Here is a 14183-nt window from a genome sequence, read left to right as displayed (position 1 = left end):
GTAGTGAACAGGAGAGAACTATAGGAAAGTAGTGGGCAGGAGAGGACTATAGGAAAGTAGTGGACAGGAGAGGACTATAGAAAAGTAGTGGATAGGAGATGAATGTAGAAAAGTAGTGAACAGGAGAGAATTATAGAATAGTAATTGACAGAAGCTTCCACCTGAGAACTACAACAATGGCAACCTTGTTGGCTTTATATGATCAACAGTTTTGTGTTCACCTCACCGCCCTGCCACTGATCAAGAGGTCCCAGACTTTACAAAGAATTAAAAAGGCGGAGCATGCCGACAGGAGACCTTTTGGTCCATATCCAGGTCGGATGGGAAAAAATCGTAATAATGATAAATAGATAAATGAATAAAAAACTATGATAATGTAAATGATAAATAAAATACATAAATGCATAGGTATAGTTAAATAATAAACAGGTAAATAGTAAATAATAATAAATTGACATATAACTAATGATAAATGAGAATCAAACAATCAATGATAAACAAACGGACAAATGATAACAAAACAAATAAACAAATAATATCAAATAAATCACTTCCCATTATTTTGTAGTAAACTCCGTCTGAACACCTTAATTCATCCATCTATGTCATAATAAGCTCAAGTAGCTTTCACACAAGTCGAACATTATCGCCTTTGTTTTTCGGTACGATGATTTTGCCTTTCGCCACGATCATGTTGCCCTTTGACAAGAGCATTGTCTTTCGCAACGATCACTTTGTTCGTCTACGACTTTACGTGCATACCTCGTGATTATATCGGACATTCGTGTGAATGCTACTTCTAATTTATATGTACGATACTTACAACCAAGAATACACCGAAGAAAATTGTCCTGGCCTTCCTTGACGTTTGGAGTTTTTTACTTTTGGCATTTGGAAAGACTAGAGAGAAGAAAAAAAATCACAAATAAAATGTAATCCATAACATACAATAGACATCCAGTAGAATGTTTTTGAGAACATTCATTCACCGCACGATATCTGTCGTGGAAGAGGGACGTGGTTACTGATATCGCGGCCATTTCTCGTTCTGTTGATGGGATCGATGACGGTTGGCGGGAGGATGCAAGACGACACCGTCGATGAACGAGTTTAAAATCCTTACCTGGTTTTGACTCCAGGCACCAGACGTGAGCAGGAAACCACAAATGATGATGGGATGGAAAGTGTGGCTTTCCTAGGAATGGAGTTTGTGTACGTACGTATACATTCACAAAAGCACGCACACACACACGCAAGCACACACATACGCACGCACACACTCTCTCTCTCTCTCTCTCTCTCTCTCTGAATTAAATCGTTAGGTAATGGACATAACAGAATATTGTCAATATGACATCTGGATAGACAAAAACCATATTATGTGTTTCCCATGGAAATGAGAGATTGTAAGCGTTAACTAGCTTACCCAGAACTAGGTTAACCTAACTAGATTACCTACACGGGTTATGAATATTGATGCAATGTGGTTAACATGCCAGTAAGGGAACCAGATTTGTCAATACGCAGTTTAGATATTTTCGTATTAACTTATTCACCCAAGGTGGGAAAGAACCACGGGATTGGATAAGATCAAGTGACGGTGTATTTCATTCTGGCTAACGACAGGTGATTTTATTCATTTGTTGGTAGAACCTCCCCCCCCCCAACACACACGAATTCGTTAATGAGGGCACTTGACCCGCTCAAAGCAACCACCCATGTTACGTTTTTTGTGGATGATTTTGTTCAGTTAAGGGAAGGCCTCTGCAAAACCAGTTCTATGGGTTCTTTGAATAGTCCTCAGATCAACATAGAGGCTGATTTCTATAATATATATATATATATATATATATATATATATATATATATATATATATATATATATATATATATGAAGTACACGAATAAGTCACTGATCGAGAATGGAATATACTAGGCTGTGTTGATTAGTATTCAGCAGAGCGAGCCCAGCCTCACTCATATCATCACACTTCACCGGAGCACTGTCGTCATCAGTCACCGCCGTTCCATAAGCGAGAGCGAGAGTTGTATGACTCAGGAACGTGTGTTATGTGGCAGACCACAGCCTTCAGTCAGACGCCACGACAGAACCCATTAGGTTAACTTAAAGGCAAGAGGGACCAAGGAAATAATTACTATAGTAAATATGATCTAACGTGAGCCCCATTGTTGACACATCTAGCGATGACCTGCGCAAGGCGATCTGTCTGTTATTCTGTATATATATATATATATATATATATATATATATATATATATATATATATATATATATATATATATATATATATATATATATATATATATATTATTCATAACACAACTGTATGGTGTTTGGAATGACTTGGGATTTAAGGGAAAGACAAAGACAATAAAGTTTCCATTTCCTTTGGCAACGTCGCATTAGACATTTTGACAAAGAAAATGGAATCTTCACTGTCTTTCCCTCATATTCCAAGCCATTCCTAACACCATACAGTCTCTCTCTCTCTCTCTCTCTCTCTCTCTCACACACACACACACACACACACACACACACACACACACACACGCACAAACACACACACACACACACACACACACACATATATATATATATACATATATAAATATATGTATATATATACATATATATATATATATTCCATAAATAAAGTACAGAATAATAGTGAGACATATCGTCATCGCTATTTGTGTCAACAGTGAAGGTTTCCACGTATACTGCCCCAAATGGCTCACGTAGATCACATTTACTATATAACCGAGACACAATCGTGTAAAGAAACCTATTGAACACCGTTTTCTTATACATATTGCGCAGGTCCCACTCGGCACAAGCCGAAACAAACACAGTTAGTCACGAGAAACGGTGACAAATTCAAGATACGTTTGATTCTTTCGTTGCGTAATGAGGTTTCGTTCGGTTGAATAAAATCGCCTGGCGGCAGCCGTAACTAACAAATAAATCATCAAAAGCTGTGAAGGGGTCACATATTACTGCATTCCATGCGTTGCATTGGTAGGAAGTTGTAAACATTAGATTTAAGAACAATTTGATAATGTGCTTCTCATTCTCGCTCCTCTTGGGAGTATACAATAATATATTGTCAGTAGAACACCCAAGTATGTTTTGAGGGCTATACGGCATCTTAGGGTAATTTCCTCCTCAAATCCAGGACATTTTGGATCCGGACAATTCATCGTTCATAAATTTAGCGCCAGAAACCTTCACTCTTTGGAAAACTTACGCTAATTTTTTCTAGATATTTTTAAAGTTAATATAATTGTGATATGTTGCATTCCAAGCATGTTTTAGTTACTACACTACCTCCGAGGGAAATCTTCTGAAATTCAGGACAATTTGGCTCCAGGTAATTTGGCGTTTAGGGATTTGGTGACACAAATTTTATTCTTTGAGCAGCTTGGCGCCAAATTTTCAAAACATTTCTAAAGTCAATATAATTATTACATATGCCATTTAAGCAAAACATGACCCAAATAATATGTTGGAACGGGGAAAATATGAAGAAATCATGGTATATAAGGTTAGCAAAAAGAAAGAAAAAAATTAATCCATCATGGAAGCCATACTGTTGTGAATATATTATAAATGTGAATGGGCCATGCTCTTTATTGTGAGTATTCATCTTATGTTACTCTAATGTGATTGTGAGTCTTGCCTTGTGATGTGTTGTTGAAAATGCTCCAAGTAGTTATTGTTATTCTATTCCCCCTTTTTTCAAGGACACTGTTCTTTAGGAAAGCAGTTGCCATAAAGGCATGGTTGTTGTATAAAATGTGTTAACATCTTAAATGTGAACATATTCTACAACAATGCTTCTTGCATTGAGTATTGATGTAATGATATCATTAATGTGGTTATTATACTTAAAATAATAATAATAATAATAGTAATAATAATAATAATACACATATCAAAGGCTTTTTTCCCCTTACACGGGAGGTAGCCAAAAGACAAAGGCAGAGAAACCACTTCCACCCATTCCATCCCCTACATACTCCACTCCCCTCTACCCTTTTACCTCCCTCTTATCTTGGCACCTAATAATAGCCCTAAATGTCCCAGTGTCCTCAGCACGATAACGACCCATCAGCTGAATAAAATGGTCCAACTGTAATCGGAATAAAAAAAAATGTGTCGATGAGGTGCTTAATCTCCGCATGGAAAGAAAACGGCACTGTGGCGGCCGCTGTGTGCGCGCGAGCACGCGACCTTTGCAGTCACCGGTAATCCCACGGAAATTAGTGATGTCAACGGTAGCGCTGAAGATTTCAGAAATCCCCCATGCACGCCCCCCCCCCCTATAAAAAAGTGAAGTTACTGCGACACATCCGGTAGCCATGTTTTGGAACAGAACCTCTTTTAGTATGACATGTATTAAACGACCACCCGGCTGGCTGATCATCTTGTGCCACGATTAATAAAACCTTGAAGATATTCGACAGAAAGATAGATGGCCTCCAGGTCTCTGGGCAAGGGTCTCCACGTCAGAAGTTTTGTGTTCTCCGGAAAAGGGGAAAGGACACAAACGTCATCACAGGATCCTGTAATGGAGGTCCCTTCCGACACACGCACACGAATGTACACGTGCATACATACACAGTACACACGTCTATATATTTACAAATACGCGGAAAAAACGCACATACACTATACCATTGTCGCAAAGGCATTATCGGAAACGATCACGAAGACAATACTCGTGTTTGTATAAAATTGTCGTTGAGGTATGGTAATGCTCCATACCCTATCATCGTCCTGATAATTATTATCAAAGTCATTATCTCTATGAATAAAAAAAAAGTTATCGCCTTCGCTCCCAAGGTCCATAGAGGACCTAAGCCCTTATCATATATATATATATATATATATATATATATATATATATATATATATATATATTATATATATATATATATATATATATATATATATATATATATATAATTATTCCAATAGCCGTTCCCGGACTCGAACCGGGACCGTATGAAATGCAAAGCTGAAGCTCTACCAACTGAGCTATTGAGACTTCTAAACATGTAGTTATATATATATATATATATATATATATATATATATATATATATATATATATATATATATATATAAATATATATATATATATATATACACACAGACGTATATGTATTTCATATTTCACATTGAGCAAGATGGACCTTGTATCGAACCACAAATTGACTATGTTGATATCCAAGGTTTCTTCTTAATCTACTTTCTCTTGATGGGTAAGGAGAGACGATTCCAATCAGCTGATAGGAAGCACTCTCGCTTAAAGTGGTGTCTCGGTTGATCGGGGTCCCTTCCCCCCTCTCAGATGCAGTAAACAGTCTGTCATCGATCAGAACGAAAAACATAAATTACGTCGCTGTGCTGATGGGCTTCATGCCAAATATAAAAGATTACAAAGGGAGAACATACCGACAAGAGACCTTTTGGTCCATAATTAGGTCGAATGCTAAGAAAAGGCAAACGAAGAAATAAACGATCAGACCAGATAATTATTTGGGAGGCATCAGAGCATATTTATTAGGTGTTTATCTAAATAAATCTTAAACCTTCGAACCGAATTACATTGTAATTCCTCTGCGGGAAGTCCATTCATCGACTACGCGGTTAGCAAAGTTGTTTCTACACACTTTCAAATTAAATCTACGTCCTGACAGCTTGAGACCGTTGTTCTTTATGTACAGTAGTTATTCATAATTTTCTCTTTCCATGTTCATGTGTATATTTTACAAATATAGTTAATCAGTTATCTAAATTTATTTTGTAACTGTTAAATCTCCGTCTAGTTAATGTGAGGCGGTTGTAATAGGAGAATTGGTTCATAAAGCGTTACACTAGGTTGTGTTTGCTGTAACTTGTCGCCGCATATTGGAAATTTCCAAGTTTCGGAAATATTCTATTATCTGGATGGAAACGACTTTCGAAAATATACCAGAGTAATTGAAATCCATCTGATATATGAAGTTTTCTTTATTTCGCAAAATATCGGAGCGAACATCACACACACACAATCTTAGAGATTCACACCAAAAATAGTTTCCGTGGCCATGGCCACAACCTTCGGACGATGTCGTCACAAACGACTTGAAAGCGGGAAGTTAGTCGTCAGTGTCACATGCAGAGCTGCTTCCTACCTTGTGCTAAAACTTCCGCCATGATCATCTCATCCTACTGTGTCTTGTTCGACTTTTTATTAACATATTCTATATATTCTTTCGACTAATTTTGAAAGAGTGTGGGTCTCGTACTTCCTAGTTGCGGGTTCGAATCCTGCGCTGCTCTCAGATCTCCAGTAGTGGTTGTTACCTGTTTGTTTATTATTTAACTATACCTATGCATTTATTTATATATTTTATTTGTTATTGTTATTTACATTATTATAGTTTTTATTTATTATTAATATGATTTTTTTCGCATCCGACCTAGATATGGATCAAAAGGTCTCCTGTCGGCATGCTCCGCCTTTGTAATCCTTTGTAATAGTCCTTAAAGTACATAGGGCAAAGGTGGCGGCTTAGGGCTCAGCCATGTAACTCCTACAAACTTCTCTATTGCTTCTCTCCGCCTGTTATCGTCTCCCTCTTCTGCGCTTCCCATCTCGTTGCGTCCAGTCAGTAACACACTTGCTTCATCTTTCATCACCTCTTTTCAGCTACTTTACTTGTCCAATTGTATCTCCGCTTTCATGTCACCTATATCATGGGTGAGCAACGCTTGGCACGCGAGCACATTCTGGCACACTAACGAAATCAAGAGCTCATCTTAAAAACGATAACCAATAAATATCCAGCTTCTTTTGTATGACCATTGACTGAGCGGGGGACTGGGGCCCTTATAGGAGGTGACCAATACTCGTGTGTAAGGCTATCATTTATGTTACTCTGTTGACACGCGAGAACATTTTGTATCAAAGATCTGGCTGATTTTGACACACTTAAAAAAGTTGCACACCCCTGGCCTATATGAAATTTCATTTCTGTCTGTTTTCTTACTCACTTTGTAATCTTGTATTCAAGCTTACCCTTAGCAATGATTTCTCCATTCATGCATACACTCTTTAGTTTAGTCACCATCACCTTCGTCAATTTCCAGATTTTACATTCTTAGATCTTAGCTGGTATTAAACATTGCTTGTAAAAAGTTGTGTTTCAGAAATATAGGCAGAGAGCCTCTCACGATGTTCATATGTTTAACAACCATTCTCTAGCCAGTTGAGATTCTTCTTTTTATTCCATTTTCATGACCCTTAGTCATATTAGCATTCGGCCTAAGTAATTATATTATTCAACTTCTTCAGGATTCTCCCCATCGGTTATAATTGCTTTACTTGAATGCTCAAATCTAGCATTACCTTTGCTTATCTCCAAACCTACTTTGGGTCTTTCTTGTTCAGATTATTTAGTATGTCTTGCAAATCTTCTACTGTTTCTGGAATGAGAATAATGCAGGCCGAGCGAATTCGAGCGTTTCTTTTTGTTATCGAAGATGCAACAAGCGAAATGTTTAATAAGGGCTCCGTGGTTACCTGAAGTTTCTATTCATGCAGTGAAAGGATTTTAAAGATGGACCTGCACACTGAGAGATTGGTCATAAATGTCTAAAAAACTTCCCAAGTTGTTGTTCTTTTCTCCAATGTGAGGTAAAGGAGAATAAGATGACGCAAGAATTACTTCTATCCATAAAAGTGACGTCAAACTGAATAGGTTCAAGTTTCCTTGATGTCTTTCTTTTATATTGGAAAAAAAAGTGATTCGATGACTTCATGCTTTCACGTGAAGCGTTTCCATAATAACACTTTCTTCTCAAAAAATAGGCTACGTATGATATGTGCAGTAATGTAGTAGTCCCGAAGCTAAACCAGCTCGTTGTAGAGCGACATGACTAAGTGTAATTTCCACCCACTTCTGGAAGGTCGCATTCGACGTCAGAAAAAAAAATGTCCTCGGCTCACGGTGACGTCATGTCGTTTGTCTAACGATTACGACACGAAAGCGAGACCCAGATTCTGTAACGGCACTAGGTTGTTTCCAAGCGCTTTCGTCTCGACCCTCGGGGAAGTACGCGTAGACTTGGAGACCTCAAACACGACACAGGTCCTCTGTGTATGCACAAATAAATGGTCAGTGGTCATTATTCGTAACACTTGAATACGTTAGGGACATCGTCATCATCAATAGTCATTGGGAGGATTATCTACAACCTAATCAGTTTCATTTCAATAGGACACGAAACGTTGACTTATTACAGGACAGATAGATATCTTCAAGGATTAATTAAATCGTCTGGCAAAGGCTTAAATCCTAAAGTTGAGAGGCTCAATGAGTGAATTAGTCTGACCCAGTTTTGTGAAATTTGTCCGTTTATTACATTTACTGCACGCTCTCTCTCTTTCACACACACACACACATACACAAACACATATCTACAGTATACATGTATGTGGTACATTGAAGTCACTGCAGGAATATAGCGTCGGCATTAGTGAAACGACGCTATCTCTATTATTTCAGGGACTAGTATCAGAAGCATAACACAGGGGAACACTTTTTCAGTAACTTTGAGTTGCATTGGATATTATAACGGATTTTGAAAGCGTTTTAGGCGCTGATTTCAAATCTGAAATTAGTTTTTCTCTACAAGCTCTAGTTTGTATGCAATTTGAGGTTAATGAAATTGTACATATGTGAACTTGCGTAAACCATGTATAAGCATTTTAACGTCCATATATATAGATAGCTTCTAATATTTTGATCATTCTTCTTTTGTTTCAGTTCAAACATGGCTTCCAGAATGAGACATCATTGCAGAAACAAGCCTGATGCCTTCTGCTACATATGTGGATGCTACACACTCAATCGTCAGAGACGTAACATATCCTCGTTCGTCAAGCGTGCCTACAAGGCATATTTTGAAGTTCATCTTGGTGATCAAGACAAGCAATGGGCTCCTCATGTTGTGTGCCACAATTGTGAGGAAATGCTTCGAGACTGGACCAAAGGAAAACGCAAAGGTCTGCCTTTTGGAGTTCCAATGATTTGGCGCGAACCCACCAACCATGTAACTGACTGTTATTTCTGCATGGTAAACACAACGGGTGTTGGGAAGAAAAACCGACATAAGATTACGTATCCGAACATTCCCTCAGCTATTCGGCCTGTTCCGCACTCTGAAGAAGTACCTGTTCCAGTTTTCAAAGGCTTGCCTTCATTGGACGATAAAGACATTGGACATGATACAAGCCAGCAAGACAGTTGTGACAGTGAATTGTCAGAAAAGTGTTCACAATCGGAGGACTGTTCTTCAGACACTGAACCTTTCCCCGTCCCTAAGCCTCTTCCCCAGGCTTTTGGCATCAAGATTACAAGGCAGAAATCTTGTTGATCACTCTGTTAAAGTATCATATTTCAGAAAGCGTGACCAGCTTTTTGTGACCTTCTTTTCAAAAGACAGACAGTTTGTTTACTGCCATGACATCCCAGGGCTTCTCAAAGAACTGGGTGTACCTTACTATAGTCCTGCTGAATGGAGACTCTTTTTAGACAGTTCAAAACGCAGTCTAAAGTGTGTTCTTTTACATAATGGCAATGTTTATGGAGCAGTACCTGTCGGTCACTCAGTGCATTTGCGGGAAGACTATGATGATATGAGAATGGTCATGGACTTATTAAAGTATCGTGAGCACAATTGGATAATTTGTGTAGACTTAAAGATGGTCAACTTTCTTCTTGGACAACAGAAAGGTTTCACCAAGTTTCCATGTTTCCTCTGTATGTGGGACAGCCGAGCACGAGACAGACATTGGGTCCAGAAGGACTGGCCTATTCGTGACACCCTTGAAGTAGGCATGCCAAATATCATACAAGACCCAATTGTAAACAGAGATAAGATCATCTTTCCTCCTCTTCACATCAAATTAGGTTTGATGAAACAATTTGTCAAGGCACTGGAAACCGAAGGTGAATGTTTCCAACACATCATCACAGCTTTACCAGGGTTATCATTTGAGAAGATCAAAGCAGGCGTGTTTGATGGCCCACAGATTCGAACCCTAATTCGTGATGATCAGTTTGTTGCTAAGATGACCGCTTTAGAAAGGGCAGCATGGTTATCCTTTGTGGCAGTCGTTCAGAACTTCCTTGGAAACAATAAGGCGGAGAACTACAGTGAACTTGTGAACAGAATGCTCCTCGCTTTTCGTGATCTCGGGTGCAACATGAGCATCAAGCTTCATTTTTTGAACAGCCACCTTGATCAGTTCCCTGACAACCTGGGGGCTGTGAGTGACGAACAAGGAGAACGATTCCACCAAGACCTAAAGATCATGGAAGAACGCTACCAAGGGCGCTGGGACAAAAGTATGATGGCTGACTACTGCTGGAGCATTAAACGAAATTGCCCAGATGAAATGTACAAACGCAAAAGTTACAAACGCAAATTCCTGCCTGAAAAAAATACACAAAGAAATTGATAAGCTTCCATCAGCTGTGGTGATGTTCTGAAGGATGCTAATCTAACTTTGGGATAGATGTTCTGTTAATGTTCTGTTTCTTTTGCCTTAATAAATGTACAGAAATGGCTTTCATACTGTTTTAAGATTCAAGTGAACAAAAGAATTGTGGCTGATATTGCAATTTCCTATAATAACGAAAATTTAAAAAATAAATAAAAATGTCAAATTGCATAAAATCTGTAGCTTGCAGACAAAACCCGACTTCAGATTTGAAATCAGCACACTCAAGTTGATTATAGAAAAGTCTTTTTTTAAATGCAACAAAATGAGTGTTCCCCAGTGTAATTCATAACTCAGATAATTCATATTTTTTCCTAAAATATATCTGTGACACACACTAACATTAATTTAATGGATATTTGAAGTTGAATACTAGTCCTATTATTTCAGGGACTAGTATCAGAAGCATAATTCATTACTCAGATAATTCATATTTTTTCCTAAAATATATCTGTGAGACACACTAATATTAATTTAATGAATATTAGAAGTTGCGCGATGATACAATCGTATGCTTTGCTTTAGCAACGTCTGCGAAGAATAAATACCTCCTAAGACATTGGCTTACAAATCGAGGTTATGACCTTCTTGCACCCAAGATGGATCCCATATTACAAAGGATTACAAAGGAAGAGATGTTTTTGGACCATAACTAGGTCGGATGCTGAAAAAATTAAATAAATAAGTAGATCAATTAATGGAATAATGATAAATTATAAACAAGCAGAAAAATAACAACAGATTATAATAAATAATGCATAAATGAAAATAGCAGGGATTACAGCATATTTCATACGTGCTTATCTAAATGAATCTTAAAACTTCGGACTGTGCTACATTGCACTGCCTCTGCAAAAAGTTTATTCCATTCATTGACTACACGGTTGGCGAAGTTGTTTCTACCCACTTCCAAATTAAATCTCCCAAGTGTATTCATTTACATGAGAGAGAGAGAGAGGGGGGGGGGGAAGAGAGTGAGAGAGCATTTTGTCACAACTAACCATCGCCTCTATCCTTGGTGGCAAAATCGAACCAAAGAAGTTGAACCACAGAAATGGTAAAGGAGACATTTCAAGAGGTTTTGAAGAAAGTAGAGGTTGCAGAATTTAAAAGTAATCTTTATTCTTCTTTGAGTGGAGATTGATCATCAACCATAGAAGAATGCTATATGACTCTTGTCCGTAGGGGTTCCTAAAGTCCCTAACTTATTGACTGCATAAAACTAGCTAATAGCACCCCATACCAATGGACAGAAAAAGGATACACACACACATATATATTTGTGTATATATATGCACAAATTTCACAAGTCACACCTGAATCACAAATATGCAGAGTCCACTAGGAAAAGGAAAAACACACGGAGTTCGAGCGCTTTCGTGATATATTCACATTATCAAGGAGTACAGAAAAATGAGAACAAAAAATGGAGATACAGAGTATAAATAGGACAAGAGATATTTACCCTCCTCACCGAAGCCTGAAAGCTCAGTTTTCCATGACCTCGCCGAGTGACCCAACCTGAGCTTTAAGGCTTCGGAGAGGAGGGTAAATGTCCCTCTTGTCCTATTTATACTCTGTATCTTCGTTTTTTTGTTCTCATTTTTCTGTACTCCTTGATAATGTGAATATATCATGAAAGCGCTCGGACTCCGTGTGTTTTTTCTTTTCCTAGTGGACTCTGAATATATATATATATATATGTATATATATATATATATATATATATATATATAGAGAGAGAGAGAGAGAGTTATATCGAACACGCTTTATTACATAAGGATGGAACAATCGCATAAAGATATCTTACATAGTTACTGCCACACACAAATGTGTGCATATTCAGTCGCGACCTTTCTCCATAATAAAACCTTACGTACCTAGCAGCATTTTTCCTTTATTTATTCTGCAGCCATTTTTATGTTTATTCGTGACCTTTGGAACTCCTCGCTAATGAAGCTGGTAAAGCTCTATGTTGTATCATTTCCGCTCACACAAGGACGAAATTGTAGCAGATATTACGGCACATCGAAAGCAGGACCATTCTCATTTAAGCCGTGACCTTGTTCATGAATATAATGTCTGGTTCAGTCATCATAATGTCTGCTAATCTCTTCCGTATCGAATGTAGCCAATTATCTAATTATTCTAACTGCCACCATGCAGCTCTGGTCTTCCCACAAGAAAGGAAAATTACAGAAAATGGAGTCGCTACAGAAGGCCTTCACCAGGAAAATTACAGTCATGAAGGAAAGCGCTTGAGGAAAGTGCGACTATATACCCAACAAAGGAGAAGAGAGATTGCATCATATATGTGTGGAAGATAGTAGAAAAAAATGTGCCTGACCTTACCTCTATGCAAACGCAAGCCAGAGCAAATGCCCCTCACAGGACGCCAGTGTCAAATTCACTCTTTTTCCCACATCAGCACTAGAGAGAATCAAAACTCTCTTTGCCTCCAGTCTCCCCATACAGAGGCACAACAGCATTCAGTACGTCCCCAAAACACACTAGAAATCCCACAAGCTGTTCCAACATCAGATTCAAGAACGAGCTAGATAAATACCGAAGGACACTATTTCATGAACCTCTTATGCCAGGGTACACAGCCCACTGCAGGGCAGCCAACAGATCAGTACTGTTTTCATGCAAAAGTTGCCCCTCATCATATTTTGGAGAATCAAGTCGTGGGCTTAACAAACGAATAAATGAACACAAGAAGTATGTAAAACCCACATATTATCTAACCCCATAGTGATGTATGTGGACAAACATGACCACCTTCCAGACTGGAACAACACAATCATACTCGACAAAGGGTCCACAAAAAGTATAAGAAAAACAATTAAAGCAGCCTACATTAACACTAATGACGACATTAACCATAGAGAAGGTTTTTGTAAAATTAGCAAAAACCATGAATGTATTAATATTGAAAAATAAACACAAATATTCAGTTTGATAAGATTTCCCATGCGTTTCATGAGGTGACCCGACTATGTATATAAAGCCCCTATTGTTCTTGAATTGTCAGCTTTGTGATCAAGATCTGCAGGTCGAAACGTAGAAGTATTAATATTCTGCTTCTGACCCAGGGCAGTGGACAAGGTGCAGGGATGACCCGTCATCCAGGAGGTGCTAAGATAGGAGGGAGGGTAGAGGCAAGGTCTAAATATACAGGTCAGACCGTTTACATTCTTCTGCGCACCTTCTGACGTCATTTGGATGCGTCCATTTTCTCTTTGTGATACACTGAAGAAATCTGTGAAACGCCAAGGAAGACAGGAACTATAATATTTTATATATATATCATATATATTCATATATATAGACAGGAACTATAATATTTTATATAATATTTGTCAGAATATAACTGAGTGGAGCGGTGCGAGCGAAGGCGACGTCATTTTCGAACGACGGACCAGCTTCAACTGACAGCTATAGGACCCGCTAACCCCACTTTGAACAGCCAGGTGACGTTCACGGGCCCGCTGCGCCAACTCCCTCGAAATTCGGTCGGAAGTGGTTAGACCTTATATTCTTAGATCTTGGGTAGAGGGGTGTGGAGTGTATTCAGGGATGGAATGGGTGGGAATGATTTTA

This window comes from Oratosquilla oratoria, chromosome 23, assembly GCF_046742065.1.
Source record: "Oratosquilla oratoria isolate Oo_2021 chromosome 23, ASM4674206v1, whole genome shotgun sequence".
Lineage (NCBI taxonomy): Eukaryota > Metazoa > Arthropoda > Malacostraca > Stomatopoda > Squillidae > Oratosquilla > Oratosquilla oratoria.
Note: the sequence above shows the minus strand (reverse complement) of the source record.